The 20,195-nt window shown below is 37.0% G+C and overlaps 1 long non-coding RNA gene across 4 annotated transcripts in view; it reads left to right on the top strand.

The window, feature by feature from the left end:
* The window catches only part of LOC141502105 (uncharacterized), an 86,956-nt gene that overhangs the window by 64,528 nt on the left and 2,233 nt on the right, over positions 1 to 20,195 (top strand). For all 4 annotated transcript variants that reach the window (XR_012472400.1, XR_012472402.1, XR_012472403.1 and 1 more), the window contains 2 exons: positions 16,328 to 16,409; positions 18,894 to 19,279. This is a non-coding gene — a long non-coding RNA (uncharacterized LOC141502105). The remainder of the gene's footprint in view (positions 1 to 16,327; positions 16,410 to 18,893; positions 19,280 to 20,195) is intronic.

The following is a 20,195-nucleotide window of genomic DNA, read 5'->3' as shown; positions in this document are numbered from 1 at the left end:
CCACCTCAGTCAAATGCTTGGGTAAATTAAATTCAGCATCAATTTTCACACCTGTAAAATGGGAATAATTTCAATGCTAGGTTGTCATGAAGATATAGGACAATAACATTTATAAAGCATTTGGCTTAGTACCCTATAGAAATATGAGCTATTGTTGAAATGAAGAAAACTGTATTTGTATCAATTATTTTACAGGATTCTTATGAGGATCAAATGAAATATGAAAGGTATTTCATAAGTTTCTCTATAAAGACAAGGAATGACATCACTTGATAGCCCAAGATAAGTGATTTGGTTAAGGTCAAGTGCATAAGTAAATGTTGAGGCTTCAAGGAGAGGATAGGGCACTGCTTTCTCTGGCTTTTCTATTCTGACACATGCCCCCATCACAGAAAACACTATGTCCTTGAGGGATTGGTTATTTGTTTCACCTACTAAATTTTAGGCAGGTTTTTTATAAGCCATAAAAGCATTCCAAGAGCCACAGAAAGTTCAGGCTGTAAGATATCTTTGCAATTGATCATCTAGGAAGAAATTGAAGCCAAATGACCTGAGTCCTTCTCCCAAAAATCACCTAGGGAGTAAGTAGTTGAGTTAGGGCTTAAACCCAAATATTCCACCTCTAAAACTCAGGTTTTTGCTGCTGTCCCATCAAATGAAAAATAATAATGAATTCCAGTTCCTCAAGGGCATAGATGACTTTCTTCTCATTTTGGTATCTCTCATTGTCTAATGCAGGGCCTTGTATATAACATGTTTAGATATATAGATGTAGGGAGGCGAGAGGTCTTAGAGTTTGAAATATGGCATTGGAAGTGATTTCAGAAGTTTATCTAGCCCAGCCTTCTCATTTAATAGATGATAGAAAGGAGGGAAAGGGAAAGGGGGGAGAGAGAGAGAGGTGGGGAGAAGGAAAGAGAGTCAGAGACAGACAGAGACACAGAGACAGACACAGAAAGACATAGAAAGGTAGAGGGAGACAGACACAGCAACAGAAAGAGAGAGAGAGAGAGAGAGAGAGAGAGAGAGAGAGAGAGAGAGAGAGAGAGAGAGAAAGAGAGAGAGAGAGAGAGAAGGAAGAAGGGAAAGGAGAGAAGGAAGCACAGAAGGAAGGAAGGAAGGAAGGAAGGAAGGAAGGAAGGAAGGAAGGAAGGAAGGAAGGAAGGAAGGAAGGGAGGGAGGGAGGGAGAGAGGGAGGGAGGGAGGAAGGAGGAAGGAAGGAAGGAGGGTGGAAGGAAGGGAAAAAGGAAGGGAGAAAGGAGGCAAGGAAGGAGGAGAAGAAGGAAGGAAGGGAGGAAGGAGGGAGGGGAGGAAGGAGGGAAGGAAGGAAGGAAGGAAGGAAGGAAGGAAGGAAGGAAGGAAGGAAGGAAGGAAGGAAGGAAAGAAGGAAGGAAGGAAGGAAGGAAGGATATTGAAAGGGTTTGTTTAAGGTTCAGCTCCACAAGAATAGAAGAATCCTTGCATATAAATATCTACAATTAGGTTCTGTAAACTGGAATTTCCCTTATGGAAAATGGAATATGCTTTGCATTATCAGGAATTTGTCAAAGCTGTGATCTCTAGTAAAAGACAGACTTGAAAGCAAAAGCCCATTGGTCAAATCAAAAATATATTTCAAGGCAAAACAATTATCAATTTATAATATGTGAATTGTGGGTTAAATAAACAAAGACTTGCTCTTAATCTCAACCCTGAAATTTTGCCCTCTCAGTGGCTGGCTTGCTCACCACAGAAATGAGCTTTAGAGAAATAGAAACTCGTATTATTGATAGATCTGGTCTCCCGGTTATAAGAACCCCTGGGTTTGAACCCCTTGGCTAGAACAGATTGTAGGAACATCATATTGCAGCCTTTCTCCCCTTTGCAGCTTATAGAAAATTTGCAAAGCTAGAGAACTTTCTTGATTACCACATAGCTGGGAATAAGGTTGGCACCGCTGGTTAAAATTCTCAGGGGCTATCCTGGGGTATCGTAAAATTGGTGAGAAGAAAACTTAGTTCCCCTTCTCTTCCCTGGGTGCAGAAAGAACTAGTATTTTCCCCAATGCAAAAAAAAAAATCACCAGTATTTGTATAGACTCTTGATTCCCAAAGATAGCTGCAAGCTCCAACACAGTGGAGGAGAGGGGGTAGTGGAGAAAGGTAGGAAAGGTGAAGGGGATGGAATGACTCCAAGGTCTGAGTAATCAGAGTGAGAATATGTGTTGAATCCCACCTTTTCTACAATAGCCTATCATAAGATTTTTCTCAAAATAGTTTCACTTGTCTTTTACCTATTACCCTGCCCTCCTCCCACCCCAGCCCTTCCCACTTCAATGAAAGCTCCCAGCATGTGTCAGACCCAAGAAAGCAGGCTATTTTATTAAAAATAGGTCATGAGTTTAAAGGGAATAGTCTTTTTTTTAACATTACCTACTTCAAGGCTAGTTTTATAGAAGCAAATCAGATTTGTGTGAAGGGACATCATCTATAATTTTACTAGAAAAGCTTTAGTCTTTGGTCTCTCTAGGCTCTGACTCCTATTAAAATAGAATGATCATTTTAAGAGAGAGAACATTTAGAGCTGTTTCAGTCATTTTCACTCTAGTGTAAACTTTAAGGATTCCTTGGGGATGGGAAATAATCATTAGAGATTCAATCTTGAAGTGAGGGAAGAGAACAACTGTCAGAAATGAATGAATAAGGAGACTGAGGGTGTTTTACTTACAGCACAATTTTGTCCAGGCTTGAGCTTCTTTTGCAAGTTTTCCTTTTTCTATCTGTGTTGGTCTCCAAGTAGGGCCTGAATTCATGTGAAGAAGACTCACAAAGAAAAGTGGGTATGATTAGGAAGTGAAATCCACCAGTATGAGAAAGAAAAAAAATGAACATTTTGAAGTGTGCTACAAAGCATAAGACTTTAGGGTCCCCTGATATTCTTACATTTTAATATTGACTCTTATTGCAGCTCTGTTTTCCAGGACTGCTTGCTTTCTTGCTCAAAACTGTAAACAAAGGTTCCTTTGGGGTGAAGTTTGAAATCAGACACTTTTTATAATCCTATACAAGGCAGCCAATATCATGAATAGATGTTCCAGGCAACATATGAAGGGGCAAGATTGCAATCTGGTATTTTAGTGTTCAAAGTATATAGAGTGGTGCTTTGAAACTATAGTGTTTCAGAAATTCATAACAAATGGTTTGTGATTTAATAACTCCAGTTTTCAAATGGAACATGAGTAATCTCAGTGATTACACAAAACTGCCTTGCTGTTAACCTTGATTTATTGTCAACAAAAGCAATTATACCCTCTTGGTATTACAAATGCTACCAGACACATGTTTGATATTTATGAAACAAAATCTTTACTATAGACCAAAAGGAAAGAGCTCATTTCCACAAGTCATCCCCCAAAATGACAACGAGTTAAAGCCTATAGGGACAAAGAAGGAGATGCTGACCCTTGACTCAGATATGACTGACTTGGCTGATCTAAGCTTGGTGGGATCTGGGATAGCAGTTGTTACTGGGGTCTTACTCTTTAGTATCTGGTGGATCATCTTTGTAGACTGACCTTAGACTACTTTAACTGGTCATTTATGCTCAAAAAACAGGTTTTTTTTAAAGGAGTTGTCCAAAGAATGAAGATGGAAAAGTCTATCAGTATCAACTGTCATATTAACTTCATGAGTCAAATAACAATTTGGTGTCTATAATTCTCATCAGTAACAGGCGTGCAAAGGAAAAGAGCAGCTTTTGTCTCAGGCAATGCAACTTTCTGAGGACTTATTGCATCCTTTTTCTTCTTTTACTTTTCACTATGCTGCACAAAAAGGAGTAGAAACAACACTCAGACTGTCATGTCAAAAGGGAATGAGTTTTGCATCTCAGAAAACTAGGTTGTAATTTCTTCACACATGACTTCCCTAATTTACTTTAAATTCAGCAAGATATCAAGAATATACATCCAAAGTTTCATTCCTGAAACCTGCTCCATACTTCTGATCTATGCTTATGTACAACACACGCATGTGTGCTTATATGCATGTATTTACATATTTATATATTTATGTGTGTGTTGCTCAGGAAGTTTTAGTTGTGTCTCACTCTGATCCCATTTGGAGGTTTTCTTGGCAAAGATATTAGAGAGGCTTGCTATTTTCTTCTCCAATTCATTCTATAGATGAGGAACTGAGACAAACAGGGTTAGGTGACTTGCACAGAGTCACCTAGCTAGTAGTTTCTCAGTTTGGATTTGAATTCATGAAGATGAGTTTACATATAAATACACCTACCTCTAAATTTAGCATTGAGAGATCAGGAAATGCTTAGGATTTGCTAAGGATCCTTAGGCCAGTATGAGATAGAAGCAAGATTTGAACCAGGTCTTCTGGGCTCTGAATCCAGCTCTCTAGCAATGCCTTGCAACCTTGCATACACATATTTATAAACATGTAGTCATATATGGAAGCTATGATTATACACAATCATTCATACTCTCATACACACATGCATGTAAACATGCATACACATGAACACATACAATCCATATATATATATATATAATCATAATTCACAACTCACTTGAAAATCCCTGACTTGCAATTGTTTCTATAGAACATTATATGCATTCCTATTTGTTCTGAATTTATTTGTTTGTTTGTTTGTTTATGTGCATTCCTATTTATTCCAATTTATGCCAATTGATTTATCTTTCATAGAATCACAGAATTTCACAAGTGGAATGGGCCTCAGATAGAATCTAGACCTGAGTAAAGCCCTGATCTCAGAATTCTTTCCTTGACATCCTGACAAGTGGTCAACCAGCTTTCACTCTGAGACCTTTGGTAAAGAAAATTCAGTTTCCTATGGTCCATGATATTGTGTGTAGATAATTTTATGATTGGGTTGGTTTTCTTTACATTTTGCCTCTTTGAAATTTTCATCAATTGTTTCTAATTGATACTGAATTGCTACTTGATAATTGATATTTTGATACTGAACAGAATAAGTCTAAGGCCTCTTCCATATAATAGCCTTTCAAATATTCATTAGAGTTATCTGCTCTGATTGTCTATTCTCTCTTGGTTAAGTATCTCCAATCCTTCAAGCTATCCCTCTATAGCATGATCTCAAATCCTTAAACATCTTGGTCAGTCTTCTCAGGAAACTGTCCAGAAGCTCAGTTTTCTTTCTAAAATTAGAATAGTAAGATATAGTCTGACTAGAGCCAAATTCAGTAGATTATAAATTTCAAGAAAATATAGACTGCTTTCATAGGATCATAGATTACAATCTAGGATAGACTTTAAAGTCAATTGAAGACAGGAAAATTGAGACCCAGGGAGGTACAGTAACTTCTTATAAAATAATGATAAGCTAGAATAGAACTTAAAAGTTGCCCAATATTTATTTTAGAGGGCCTGGGAATGGACCTGTGTTTTCACTGAAAGAGTGGAGGGGGAACACCCTTATGTGATTCTATTAGTGACTGGTATTTTAATAAGCACTATTAGGAGATTGCTGAGAGAGGATAAGAGGCTTTTAATGAAGTCCAAAGATGAGGCATTCCTTCTAGCAGTACAGCTTTATCTATAGCATTGAAGTTAAATGATTGTCCAAGATCACATAGTCAGTATGTGAATGAATAAATTAAGTCGATACTGTTACATTCCTCATTCATTATATAGAGATTAAATATTATTATCACACATCAGGCACAGTTAAGTGTTTATATCAACTTGAATTTTTCTTCAAATTTCACTTTACTCTTGTTTTTTTATGAGACAAGTTAGATGCATAAAGGCAAACCTCATAACTAATAAATCAAGGTTTCCTTCCCATAAAAATGATTTTATATAATTGTTTGCCAAAGGCATATTTTAAAAAATATTAAATCATTATTCATTTAATATGAATTTCTAAGATGGTTTTTAATATTTTACTGTGTATACTATTCCTAGTGTCATCACCCAATATAATTTAGATTATATTGGAAGTCTTGTCTAGGCTTTAACAACTTTTAATATTTCATAAATATGGGAGTACTTCTAGTCATGATATAAAATGACCTATTAATTTTATGGAATTTCATTACATTTTTGTATTGACCTCGGAATTTCCAGATAACCTGCAGCATGCCCTTGGACAAATTAGAAGGTTTTTTTTTTTATCAGTTTCTCCCATCTGTAAAATGGAGATCATAATGCTAATCCTTACTCCTTTATAGCATTTTATAAAAACTGTGGATGTACTTTGAAAGTAACAAAATGCTATGAATGAAAGGTATCATTCCAATTATCTATTATTTTAATTATAATAGCAACCTGTCTATAAAATAGTGACATAATCAAGAACCCAAAAGCATTTGAAATAGGCCTCTTAATAGCCAAAAGAGATGTCACAATGTCTATGTAGTGAAGCTCATAAACTTTGCTCAGAACTCCTCAAAGCCTTCACTATCATTCAGAGCCCAAGCATCTTAGGATCATGTACTAGTATACAGAATTCAAAGAAGTCTGATTTCTCAGGTTACAGAAGCAGCAGATTAGAAAAGGAAGAGAGGAAATGCAATAGGTTAGAATAAACATCAGTGAAAAGGGATAATCGACAATGAAGGAGAAGGCAGGAAAAACCATATATAAAAAAGCTACAAATATATCTCATTAAAACCATTTAGTGCAGGAGCAAATATTACTGTATACCTCAACAGATCTTATCGGCATCATATAGCATAGAACCACAGAATAACTAACAAAAGACTTTCAAGCATCAAGAAAACATTATGTTCTTTACAGTTCTTTACATGGAATACTCTGTTTAATAGGGCAGGAAGGCATGTGAGAGTGTGTGGATGCCTTCTAAAAAATTCCATTTGTATGAGTTAAGATAAAAACAAGAAAGCAACAATAACAATAACAAAAACACAAAGGTTTGTGGTGAATCCTAAACCATCTGGAAAATTTGGCTAGTCAGAATAAGATGTTTCATAGCAACCCTCTGGGACATTTTTTGTTTTGTTTCTCTCTACTATACTTATGTTGCACTATATAATTTTACTTGCCCATGATTGTGTCTTATCTTCCTATTAAATTGTCTGTCTTATCTAAGCTTTGTTTCTTCCCTAAAACCTAGCACAGTTGTGGTGGTTGTGATGGTGGTTTGTGTGTGTGTGTGTGTGTGTGTGTGTGTGTGTGTGTGTGTGTGTGTGTGTGTGTGTAGGTGTGTGTATGTGTGTTTTGCACAGCTCTGGCTTAAAAATGTTTGTTGAATAATTGAATGAATCAAAGAATGTTCATCTCTTCCATAAGAAGGGGTAAAATGTTGCTGAAAGACTTCACAGAAATTCTTCATTTGTTCTAATTTGAGTGGAGGCAATAGAATATTTCTACTGCTAAAACCACAAATTCTACATATATATTGAGGTGATATCTCTACTATGGTGGAAATGCTGCATAATTTGTTTCATTTATAAATACACAGTCACATATGGCTGATGGTTTTTTGCTTAGGAATGGAAAATCATTGACTTCAAGGTTTGGTAAATCTATAAAAAAACTCATCCATTGAAAAGTTTCCTTTAAGTGGGCACCCGAAATTGACTATTAGACAACCATTCTTTGGGGTCAAATGTTGCTTTTCTTTTAGAAAATGCAAAATTTCCGAGGCAGGAGTAATATCAAGTTGTTATTAGTAGAACAATTTGATCAGATCCCCAGACAATAGGAGACTCCCAGGTGTGTATGTGTGTGGGGGAGGGAGGATGCTGGAAGAGAGAAAAAGAGTTCAGTCCTAGGTAAAGAGACATTGGAGCATGGGGGTAATGGAGATAATTCTATTCATATGTATAAACATAGATTTCAAAGATTATTTTGCTTGGACTGGATGGCATCTAGGGTCTTTTCCAGCCCTATAATTCTATGATTTTCTGGCTACAATTTTGATTAACATTTGTATCTTCATGTGCATTGAAGTGCTCCATTAGTATAACTGAGTCTTCCCCGTAGATGGAGCTCTTGTTCAACAAAGACCTTCATTAGAACCGGAGAGCCAAGCCACACCATAGCAAGCACACAGATCCCTGTCTACTTCATCTGTTGACAATAGTTGCCCTCTGATTTGATTCCTACTTCATCCACTGGACATGGGCATCACTAGAGATTTTTGGGGGTGGCGGTAGCAGGGAGAATGGCTAACCCGAGCACTGGGAGCCTTGCTTGGCTGATGCAAACGGCCGGCTTGTGGAGAGGGGCTGGCTTCATAGAGGGGGCACTTCTGGCTGGTGTGCCAAGCTTTATATAGCCGTTGTTCATATGCTTTTGATATTGTGAAATCATTCCTTGCATTCCCTGTACATTTTGTCTTTAAATTGTTTTTTTTTTGTTTGTTTGTTTTATATGGTCTTTGGTGCACACCCCATTTCTTCCTGCTCACAGCCTGGCTATTTAGAGGACTGAGCTCATTTTGCTGAGTTTTATTGTATTTTCAGACGGGGACCCCAGAATTCAAAGTGAGGAAACTTAGACTACATCAGCCCGAGGTGATATTCACCATCCGTCTATCTGCAAGGGAGGGCTGCCTCCTCTCCTCTTTTAATATCTGCTTCTGGCCATGCAGAAAAGATTGAAGTGATGCTTTATGAATCCCCAAGGTCTATCTGAACAGGTCTCCCAGGGCTGCTTAGGTATGCGGGGGACAGAAGGCATGCTTAAGCTGTCTCTTGGGATTAGGTAGGGTTTGTGCAAGCTCAAGTACAGTGGCTAAAATCTGAAGGTGGCATAGGCAATGCTCCCCTGACATTAATTCTCATACATTCATCATTTGCCTCCTCCTTTATTCTCTCTCTCTCTCTCTCTCTCTCTCTCTCTCTCTCTCTCTCTGCCTCTATCTTTCTCTCTCTCTGACACAGACACACAGACACACACACACAGACACACACACACACACTGTCTGCCTTCATTGACAGGTGTACAATGGAGTGGGCCACAGGGACCCAAATCTCCTCATTTATTGTTAGCAGTGATTGCTTCATGTCAGGAGAGAGATTCATGGTACCTGAGAGCTGACAAGGGAGATCTTTTATGAGCAGTAAATTTGGCTTAAAGTAAGCCCACTAGCATTCCCAGTTGCTCAGGTGAAACACTACTGAGGTGCTAGGTTTGGGACCCTGGGGACCTATATGAATGTTAATTTGCTCAAGTTTATAATACTGGAGGTTGGGGAATACTGCGTATGTTCTCAGATGGGAGCACATTTCCCCTACCCTAGAAAGGACACTAGGCTAGCCATATCTGCTTTGTCATTTCCTTGATCACCTTTCTTGCATACCTCAGAGATTTGTTCCATTTATTTGTAGTTGCCACGGTAATGTACTACCCTGCTGGGAAATGCCCTGCTTCTTTGTATACTGGATCTCACTCCAGAGATTCCCTGTGGGCTAGTGACTTTACTTCTACAAAATCTTAGTTTATTTCCTGCAAAGTCAGGAAAACAGTCACACTTTTGTAGAGAAGGGAATAGCACTGGCATGGATAAATCCTGATGCAAGAATATTGTGTAAGGCTGACCCAGATAGTGTCCACATCAGATGGCATGAGTGGGGAACAAAGACAAGAACCATCAAATACACACAGTATAAAATATTTCTTTTTTTTATTAACAAGAGGAGGCAAATTTAGAATGAAATTTTAAGAGGCAAGAGTAAGAGAGTGGTGAGAAAAGAGAGTGAATGTGGACTTTTCTTTCAAATTGCAGAGTGAAAGAGAAGGAAAAATAAAAGGATGAATATCAAGAAAGTGTGTGTGTTAAGAATAGGAGAGACTAGGGACATCAGTTCTGTGCTCAGATGCTGCAGAGTACAATTAGCCAATGGACTAAGAAAAAGTTCACACATGGAGAAAAAACTCCAAATACTAGTTTATTTTAAATAATTGTCTTTTATAACCAGGTGTCAGGCTCAGTTGTTTTGTGTGGCAGAAGTACAGGTATTATCAGTGACTTCTAAATTTTGGTTCCCTCAAGGAAACCCAGATCACAGTATCCTAGTTAAAACTCTAGACTAATTTGGCTTACATTATGATTTTGTCTAGGGCTGATTCTGACTACAGCAATCACATTTTTCTACCCCTCATCCAAACATAATCTTCACCCTCTTCCCTTCCTTTTCAATGAACTCCAAAGGAAAAACTTTGTTGGAAAATGATGAAAAAAGATGACTCTTAAGATGTAAACTTGAGGGACTGGAAGGTTCCACAGTAATTGGGAAAGTGAGAATTGGGATGAGGATTTAGGGGAAAAAAATAATAACTTCTTTTGGGAAGAAATTGAATCAAAGGACCATGTATATGGAAATATTGGATTATTGCGATAGTCTACAAGTTGGTTTGCCTGCTTCAGTTCTCTCCCCACTCCAAATCATCTTCCATTCAGCCATAAAAGTAATTTCCTAAAGTACAGGTCTGAATATGTCACCTACCTTTCTCAATTAAACTCCAGTGGTTCCCTATTGCCTCCAGGAGAAAATATAAAAGATGTTGATGGGGTGTCTAGGTGGTGCAAGGGTAGCTAGGTGATGCAGTGGAGAGTGCAACAGTCCTGGAATCAGGAGTACCTGAGTTCAAATGTGACCTCAGACACTTAATTACCTAGCTGTGTGGCCTTGGGCAAGTCACTTAACCCCATTGCCTTGCAAAAACTAAAAAAATGTTGGTATTCAAAGACCTTTATAACCTAGTTCCTTCCTACCTTTCCAGTCTTTTTTTTTTTTTTTTAGGTTTTTGCAAGGCAAATGGGGTTAAGTGGCTTGCCCAAGGCCACACAGCTAGGTAATTATTAAGTGTCTGAGGTCACATTTGAACTCAGGTACTCCTGACTCCAGGGCCAGTGCTTTATCCACTACACCACCTAGCCACCCCTCCTTTCCAGTCTTCTTACCCCATGCTCTCCAATACATATTCCATCCAATGACATTGACCTCCCGACTGATCCTTGAGCAAGACACTACATCTTTTGACCCTGGGAATTATCTCTAGCTTTCCCCCATGCTCAGAATGTTCTACTACTGATCTCCCTAGTTTTCTTTAAAATCCAATTAAAATATATTCTTTTACAGGAAACTTTTCCCAATAAATACCTCTTACTTTTAGTGTCTCCCCTCTCTTATTTCCCAGTTATCCTATATAAATCTTGCTTTGTGTATATATTTATTAACATGTTATCTTCCCCATTAGCTGCTTGAAGGCAGACTCTGTCTCTTGCCTCTTTTGTATTTCGCCCCCCCCCCCCCCCCGGTCAAAGTGTCTGGCACATAGTAACTGTAAATGTTTATTGATTGATTGATTATGTCCTTCCATAGGATTTCTTTTGGGAGATGCATAAGTCAAATTCTGATATTACCAGGGAAAAACCCTGTCAGAAACAAAATAGTCCAAAGACATTATTAAGGAAGTCCCCAATGGTGAATTTGTTCAACCATGCCAGGGCCTCAGAATTGATTGGCATTCTGTTTACATAATGTATTTGGTTGGATGTTCTACTACTAACTTGTTTTGTAATCCTGGACAAATCAATTGACCTCTCTACTTTTCAATTTGATCATTTATAAAATCATTTGGAAGGAAAGGAACCTGCCTTATCTTTCTAATATCCTATTTTGTACACACATATCACATACAAATATGTGTATACATGTATACATGTGTATATAAACATAAGCTCATGTGTATATACAAAAAACAAAATTCCAAACAAAATATTTGAGAGTTCAGAGAAAAAGAACTCACTTTCTGACTAGGGAAACTAGGAAAAGTATAATGGAAGAGGTAATGTATAAGCTGGTCTCTGAAATGAGGATTTCGATAGGCAGGCAGAAGGAAGTAGGATATTCCAGAAAAGAATAAGGTGTCAAAAAACTGATGGATATGTTTGGGTAATCTAGTTGGCTAAGATATAGAATATATGAAGAGTATGACAATATAAGTTGGCATGGTGGGTAAGAACCATATAATCCAAACAGGCTTCCTGACTAAGGAATTTGAATTACCAGGCTAAGGAATTTGAATTGTTTAATAGGCAAAAGGCATCCATGAAAGACTTTCAAGAATTAGAAATGGTGTGATCAGAATATTAAGAAGATCAAAATTACATATAACTTGGCAGGATTTGAAGGGATGTAAATAGTCCAAGTGAAGGCAAAGATGACTAGAATTAGACAATATTTTATTTAACTTTATATGAATACAAAATGAACTCATACTCATACTACTTCCCTTTGGAGAGTTTTCCCATACTAATCATATCAATAATGAGAAAGAGTATTGGAATTGGAACCAGAGGACATGGGTTCTAATTATGACTTTGCACACTATGTCTGAGTTGCTCCTCATTCACATAGTTTCTTACTTTTTCATTTGAGAGTAAGCAAATGGTATGGTCTTTGGAAAATGCACCTGAGGTCTGTATGAAATTCAGCATTTATTATTCATCTTCCTCCTTTTCTCAAATGAGACTCAGGCTGATGCTTCTCTTCTCCCCTTTTTATGCCAGGCTACTGGAGGTATTGTTTTAACTGAAATGATGGATCAATTTAGTAGTCATCCAGGTTAACTGATTTACTTCACCATATTGACTTGTATTTGTCTGAATGGCTGCTCAGTCACAAGCATTTTTAAATTTTTTTTGAAGCAATGATTGTGAGCTAGGCTCAGGTTCCATTTTTGTTTTTTGCTCACTAAGGGATGGCATGACTGGACCTCTCTCACTGATACTTTACAGTGAAAGAAAAGATCCCATAATTCACTGCCTAGTGAAACATCAAATTAAATGGGCATTTCTATCTATCTATCTATCTTTCTATCTATCTATCTATCTATCTATCTATCTATCTATCTATCTGTCTATCTATGCATCTATCTTCATCGTGAACAGTTTAGGTTAAATACAGGTCAAATATATTTTAAGCTCAACACCCAACTTTCAAAATTGACTTGTTTTTCAGTGCTTCTTTCTGACTTTTCTTTTATTCTCTGCATTTTATTTTAAAAAAATGAGAGATGACTCAATGACTCTTTTCTTTCTTTTTTGGGGTATCCATCTTCCCTACTTACCCAACTGGAAAAAATGAAACAAAATATGTCAAAAGGAACTTGTGTTTTGACTAACATTTCTATTGTATGAATGATAAGAGTGTTGTATAAGCATCATCTAAGCCTTAGGTTCTTACATTCCTACTGCAATATTTATGTAAGGCTAAGCATTTTTGAGGATGTTACAGTTCTATGACCACTTGCTCAGTACATACAAAACTAATCCTAATTTTCAAATTGAAGGAGTAAAGATAGCAAGATAGATTTGAAATTAATCAAAGGGACCCAATTGCATAGAAAGAAGAATCCTGATTTTAGAGGAAAATTCATCAAAATTCACTTTGACAAGATTTTTGGAGGATAATTCTCTACTCTTTCAATGATGAAGGAATCTATTTAATCAATAGAGAGTTTTAATGTGGGGAGGGGGCTGTAAAAACATTTGGAGAAAAACTATCCATGGCTTTACATAAAGGGAAAAGGTGATCTGGAGGAGTAAATTGGAGTGACCCTCTCCAATTTATATTCCAATAGAAGTCTTGGTAATTTAGAAAGATTTGGTGACTTAAATGAGAGGTTGCAAGTCATGGCTTAATGAAAAGAGGATCAGCTTTGGAATCATGAAGTACCTGCCCCATACAGCTTTGTGATCCTGGATAAGTCACTTAACCTCTTAGTGCCCCCAGGCAATTCTCTGAGAATATATGTTGTAAACTCAGTTGCAAATTTGTATGGGGGCAGGGGAGTTACCCCACTGAGAGTCCTATGTCTTGATAGAGTCACAAGTCCAAACAAAATAACATCACTATATAACGAATAAACCATTACTATCTGTTCTCCAGTCCTTCCCGGGCTTTATATCTTGCCCACTGGGTGTCTGAAGAGATACTAGAAATTGCACTCTGTTTTCTAATGAAACAAAAATGCAGCGGTCCTTGGAGCAAAAAAGCTACTACAAACAGAAATCACAGAAAAGGATCAAAATCCCAGGAATAGTCTTTCTGAAGATTTGATTGGGCAGCCCCTCTAGAAAGACCTTTGTCCACAAAAATTTCCTGCCACGCCTGGCTGGGATGCTATATAAAATGGTAACTATGACAGAGTGCATGCTTTACATTAGGATGCTATACCTTTTGGGAACTCACACTCGAATAAAGTTTTACGGGGAAGAACTCAGTAACTTAGGTTCAATATGCTGGAAAGCACTGAACACTAGAGAAGGCATTTATAGATTCTGGTCAAGTTATTAAAATTGTGTCTTCTGACACAGGGCAAAAGACTTTAAAACAAAGACAAAAAAATATATATTCCCTGTATTTTTAGTTGTCTATGCAATGGTAGTTTTAAGGCCTCATTATAATACCTAAGATTGAAATCACAGGACCTGGGATTCAAACCTAAGTTCTCCTGTTGATTACCTGTGTGACTCTGAGGAAATCATTTAAATCCTCTGAGTCTCAGGTTCCTGATCTCTAAAATGAGGAAGATGGACTACATGATTTCTAAAGTTCCTTCTAGTTTTAACTACAATTCTCTTCTTTATTCATCATATACTGTTGCTGTTCAGTTGTTTCCATCATGTCAAACTATTTTTGATTCAATTTAGGGTTTTCTTGGCAAAGATAAGGAATAGTTGCCATTTCTTTCTTCAACTCATTTTACAGATAAGGAAACCGAGACACACAGGATTCAATGACTTGCCCAGTGTCATATATTAGTCAGTGTCTGAGGTCAAATTTGAACTCAGGTCTTCCTGACTCTAGGTCCAACACTCCATCCTCTATACCACCTATCTGTATCTACCACATATAATATACTACATAAAATAATAATTATTATAAATAGCATCTATCATTTACTGGACTAAAAATATAGAACATTTGTAAAATGTAGTTTTCAAAAATTTGTTCATACTGAGATAATTAATGATGTTATTGAGTTGACCTTGAGTTGTCTGATAGATTTTAGATTAAGAGACACTAATAGATTTTAAACTCCTATTGAGCTGGAAGAACACTGAGTGCTGGTCTGGTGATAGAGTATGGGGTGATTGCCTGAGAATCAGCTCAACCTAGTGTAGAGAGGATCATTGTCAGAAAGTTGGTCACAATTTAAGGTATTATTTTTGTCACAACACTTCAGAAATTTTTACTAAGGTGATCTGGGTTGGCAGTGAAGTCACAAATCTTTTAAAGTACTGAAAACATTTTTACTCAAGTGTCCTAGTGAAACTTCATACACAATGCATTTTAGGTCACTTGCTCTCCTACCTAACTCTATTCTGGATTTCTCTCAGTCCAAAAATAAAGTTCCAGTATTGTTTCAGTCACTAACTGTTTAAATATGGGGACATCACTGAATCTCTCCAGTGTTCCATTTCCTTCTTTCAAGTAGAATCTTTCATGGACTTTTTAGATGTAAAGAGAGGAAAGAATGGTCTAAATGCTTTCTATTCAAGGATTATTTGATTCTGAGTGCTTGATATTGTGGTGCCTTTTATTCTTTAGCCAGGGTCCTTAGCTTCTCTACTACATAAGGGGCATCTGAGGGACTCATTTTTCCAGGAACTCACCATGGAGGAAATTTTCATTACAAGCTCTATGTCCTGGAACTTTGGCTTTCAAACGTATCTTGAGGTGGACTGACTCTATTTATTTGTTTTTTCCATACCCAAAAACTTAATCTTCCAAAAGGTGCAGGTTCCTAGCTTTGCAGAAAGTAGGGTGCTGCCATCTTAAATGAGAAGATTATTACTCAGAGAATGTCAGAGTCAACAGCAAGATGGCTAGAATAAATGTATACAAAGTCCCTTCCAGCTCTGAAATGTGCCATTTAGTTATGAAGCCCTGAGCTATAGAGAAGTTTATTGTATCATTAGCTATGTCTTGAAAAAGCAGAGAATGTTTGCCAGAGGGGATCTTTTGAAAAGAGCTTTAATAGTAAATCAGAAACCTGAAATCTCTTTACCTTCCAAACCAGTCAGCAGCAATTTTTCTGTTTTCTTCCATCTTTCCATTAAAAAAATAAAAACAAAAACAAAGCTCAAACCAACAATAAAGAACACAGCATACAATCTAAAATAACACCCTGAATTGGACCCAAGCCATTTCCCCTGATTTAAACTTTCTTTGTAACCTACCAGTCAATACTGTCTCTCCAAAAGTGCTTGTAACAGAGAAAAACCTGAATTGGAGAAGATATCTTGGATTGCCAAAGGCTTTACATTGCTCATTAAAAGTTCATTTTAATGCCTTTTCCTTTGATAGAAACAGATCAGACTGCAGATTGCTACTGAATAAGAAAGCAGAATGTCTTACTAAAAGAAGATATTCACCCTATTGCCTGAAGGTAAGAATAGATGATGATTTTTCAGCATGAGTATTGCTTGTTTGGATAGTACTAATAAAGATAAAGGGTCCAGTTCAGTTTCCTTATGGGAAATGTTACTTTTCTTTCCTCATTTTTTTTTAAAGAAATTCTATTTAGATTACAGTGGAAAATCTTTGGAAGTTCCTTGAATTCAATCAAAAAACTATTTGTTAAGTATCTATTATGTGTAAGCAACCATGCTCGTTATTGTAGGGCAAACAAATACAAATAATCCCAATCAGTTCTGAGGATATGTAGGGCCTATTAAGGGAGATTAGACAAATATGCAAATAGTTTTCACAATATAGAATCTTCCATGGGTTTTTTAGAGAAAAGAATGACCTAAATGCTTTCTATTCATGGATGATTCTGTGTGCTTGATACTGTGGTCCTTCCTATTCTTTAGTCAGGGTCTTTTACTTCTCTACCACATAAGGGACATTTCAGGGACTCACTTTTTTTGTAATTTTATTTTCATTTTTTATAAAGATTTTATTTATTTTTAGTTTTACAATTTTCCCCTGATCTTACTTCCCTCCCCCCCACCCCCACCCCCACAGAAGGCAACTTTTCAGTCTTCACATTGTTTCCATGGTATACATTGATCCAAATTGAATGTGATGAGAGAGAAATCATATCCTTAAGGAAGAAACATAAAGTATAAGAGATAGCAAGATCAGACAATAAGATATCAGGTTTTTTTCCCCTAAATTAAAGGTAATAGTCCTTGGTCTTTGTTCAAACTCCACTCTGGATACAGATGGTATTCTCCATTGCAGAGAGTTCCACATTGTCCCTGATTGTTGAACTAATGGAATGAGCAAGTCCATCAAGGTTGATCATCTCCCCCATGTTGCTGTCAGGGTGTACAGTGTTTTCCTCATTCTGTTCATCTCACTTAGCATCAGTTCGTGCAATCCCTCCTGGTTTCTAATAGAACAATATTGTTCCATGACATACATATATATATATATATATATATATATATATATATATATCACAGTTTGCTAAGCCATTCCCCAATTGAAGGACATTTACTTGATTTCCAATTCTTTGCCACCACAAACAGGACTGCTATGAATATTGTACAAGTGTTGTTTTTACCCTTTTTCATCATCTCTTCAGGGTACAGACCCAGTAGTGGTATTGCTGGGTCAAAGGGCATGCACATTTTTTGTTGTCCTTTGGGCGTAGTTCCAAATTTCTCTCCAGAAAGGTTGAATGAGTTCACAGCTCCACCAACAATGTAATAGTGCCCCAGATTTCCGACAACCCTTCCAACAATGATTGCTATCCTTTCTGGTCATATTGGCCAGTCTGATAGATGTGAGGTGGTACCTCAGAGAAACTTTAATTTGCATTTCTTTAATAAGTAATGATTTAGAGCAATTTTTCATATGACTATGGATTGCTTTGATCTCCTCATCTGTAAATTGTCTTTGCATATCCTTTGACCATTTGTCAATTGGGGAATGGCTTTTTTTAAAAAAAATTTGACTCTGTTCTCTGTATATTTTAGAAATGAGTCCTTTGTCAGAAACATTAGTTGTAAAGATTGTTTCCCAGTTTACTGCATTTCTTTTCATCTTGGTTACAGTGGTTTTGTCTGTGCAAAAGCTTTTTAATTTAATGTAATCAAAATCATTGAGTTTGTTTTTAGTGATGTTCTCCATCTCTTTCTTAGTCATAAACTGATTCTGTTTTCATAGGTCTGACAGGTAAACCACTCCTTGATCTTCTAGTTTGCTTATAATATTGTTTATTATGTCTAAATCCTGTATCTATTTCGATCTTATCTTGGTATAGGATGTGAGGTGTTGGTCTAATCTAAGTTTCTTCCATACTAACTTCCAATTTTCCCAGAAGTTTTTAATCAAAGAGAGAGTTTTTATCCCAATAGCTAGACTCTTTGGGTTTATCAAACAGCAGATTACTATAATCATTTCCTTCTATTGCACGGTCTATTCCACTGGTCCACCACTCTATTTCTTAGCCAATACTAGATAGTTTTGATGACTGATGCTTTATAATATAATTTTAGAACAGGTAGGGCTAAGCCATCAGGGACTCATTTTTCCAGTAACTCACCTTGGAGAAAATTTTCATTACTAGTTCTGTATTCCTAGAACTTTGGCTTTCAAGCCTATCTTGCTACAGACTGGCCCTAATTATTTGTTTGTTTTCTATACAAAGACTTAATCTTCCAAAAGGAGCAGGCTCCTAGCCTTGCACAAAGTAGGGTGGTACCATCTTAATCTAGAAGATGTCAGCATAGACTGATGCCCTTTGTTATTTACTTTTTCCTCTGAAGAGAGGAACAACTTTACACTCTTTCACTACTTACATATTCAAGCATTGCCATCATATACACATTCCAGATTATTTTCATAGTGTGGATGATAATGAGTGGGATCCTGGATGATATCTAAAGTGTTGAGCAATATCTATCTGTTTTGTCCACAGGTAATCACAACATGAGGCTTACATGAAAACCAGACTTATTGCTAGGAAAATGAACAGTATGTGGAACCAAAAGAGTTCAATCCTTAAAGATGTTTGCATATTGTGATAATACAATAAAAGGAGTAGGAAAAAGAAAAAAAAAGCAGCAAAGTGGGGAGTAAAAGGATAAAAACCCCCCTTGAAGAGGAAGAGCAAGGCTATGGCAAAAGTCACATTCTTTTCCCTTGGCAACCACTATGAAGGAGGGCCCACTTAATTGCAAAGGACTTTAACTGCACAAGTATTTTCCCAGCCTGGCACAGACTGGCAGGCTTCTGTCTTGCCCCCAAAGACACCCAGGGGATCCAACTTGTGGTGTCAACAACAAATTGTCAATTGGGGGCAGGGTAGGTTTCATCTTTGACATATTCAGGGCCTTCTGGGTCCACTAATCTTATACTGTCACTTATGAGCTGCTACCCAACATGTTCTGCAATATCCATTAACAACTTTGATATATTCCCAATATACATTAACTGGTTGATAGTTTTTTCTTTTAAATTAAGGAATTATGTAGCAAAGATAGAAATATAAAAACACCCTCTATGTTAAGAAATATTTTCCTTTTTATATATATTTTGTCTCTATGGAGAGTGAATTCAAATTGGTGAGTTCAAACTATTTTCCTCCACCTTCTTTCTTGTACATAGGGATAAAATATCTGGGGAGGGGAGACTCAAACTTGAAGCAAAGAAAGTATTGAAACACACTTATGGATTATGTGTAGTTGAGATATACCTCTAAGACCTAGAAGTTTTTTCTTCTTTCAAGGAACTCTCACCAAATTAACTTTTGGTTGTGACAAAACAGATGAACTTTAAATATTATAAGCAGTGTGTTATAGTTACTGTGCTGATTCATTGTTCAGCTGAGTTGAGTAGGTTGATCTTCAAGGTCACTTCAACCTCTCATCCTTAGACTTGGTTTTAAGTCCCAGGACTCTGGCTCTGAATGAGTCATTGGAGGACTTCTTGGATGTCCCTTTCTCACTAATTAACAGATCTTCTATTCTCATTAGCAGCTTGGGTACTCTAATCCTAGGCTGCTCATTTGCATAAGATCAGGAAAGAAGAAGAATACCAAAATCAAGAAGTGCCATGTTTATTGGATGGGGATATGAGCTCCTTGCCTTTACTCAGAGTATTGTAGCTATTCTTCCTCTTCACAAACCTGAGAGATGAGAATGAGAAATTGACTTCTTGAAGTTTTTATATAACTACATTTAGTTAGGTCTCAGCAGCCAATCAAAGAACTTTTCACAGT

The sequence above is a fragment of the Macrotis lagotis genome, chromosome X (genome assembly GCF_037893015.1).
Source record: "Macrotis lagotis isolate mMagLag1 chromosome X, bilby.v1.9.chrom.fasta, whole genome shotgun sequence".
NCBI classification, from domain to species: Eukaryota; Metazoa; Chordata; class Mammalia; order Peramelemorphia; family Peramelidae; genus Macrotis; species Macrotis lagotis.
This window is presented reverse-complemented; position numbering and strand designations above follow the sequence as displayed.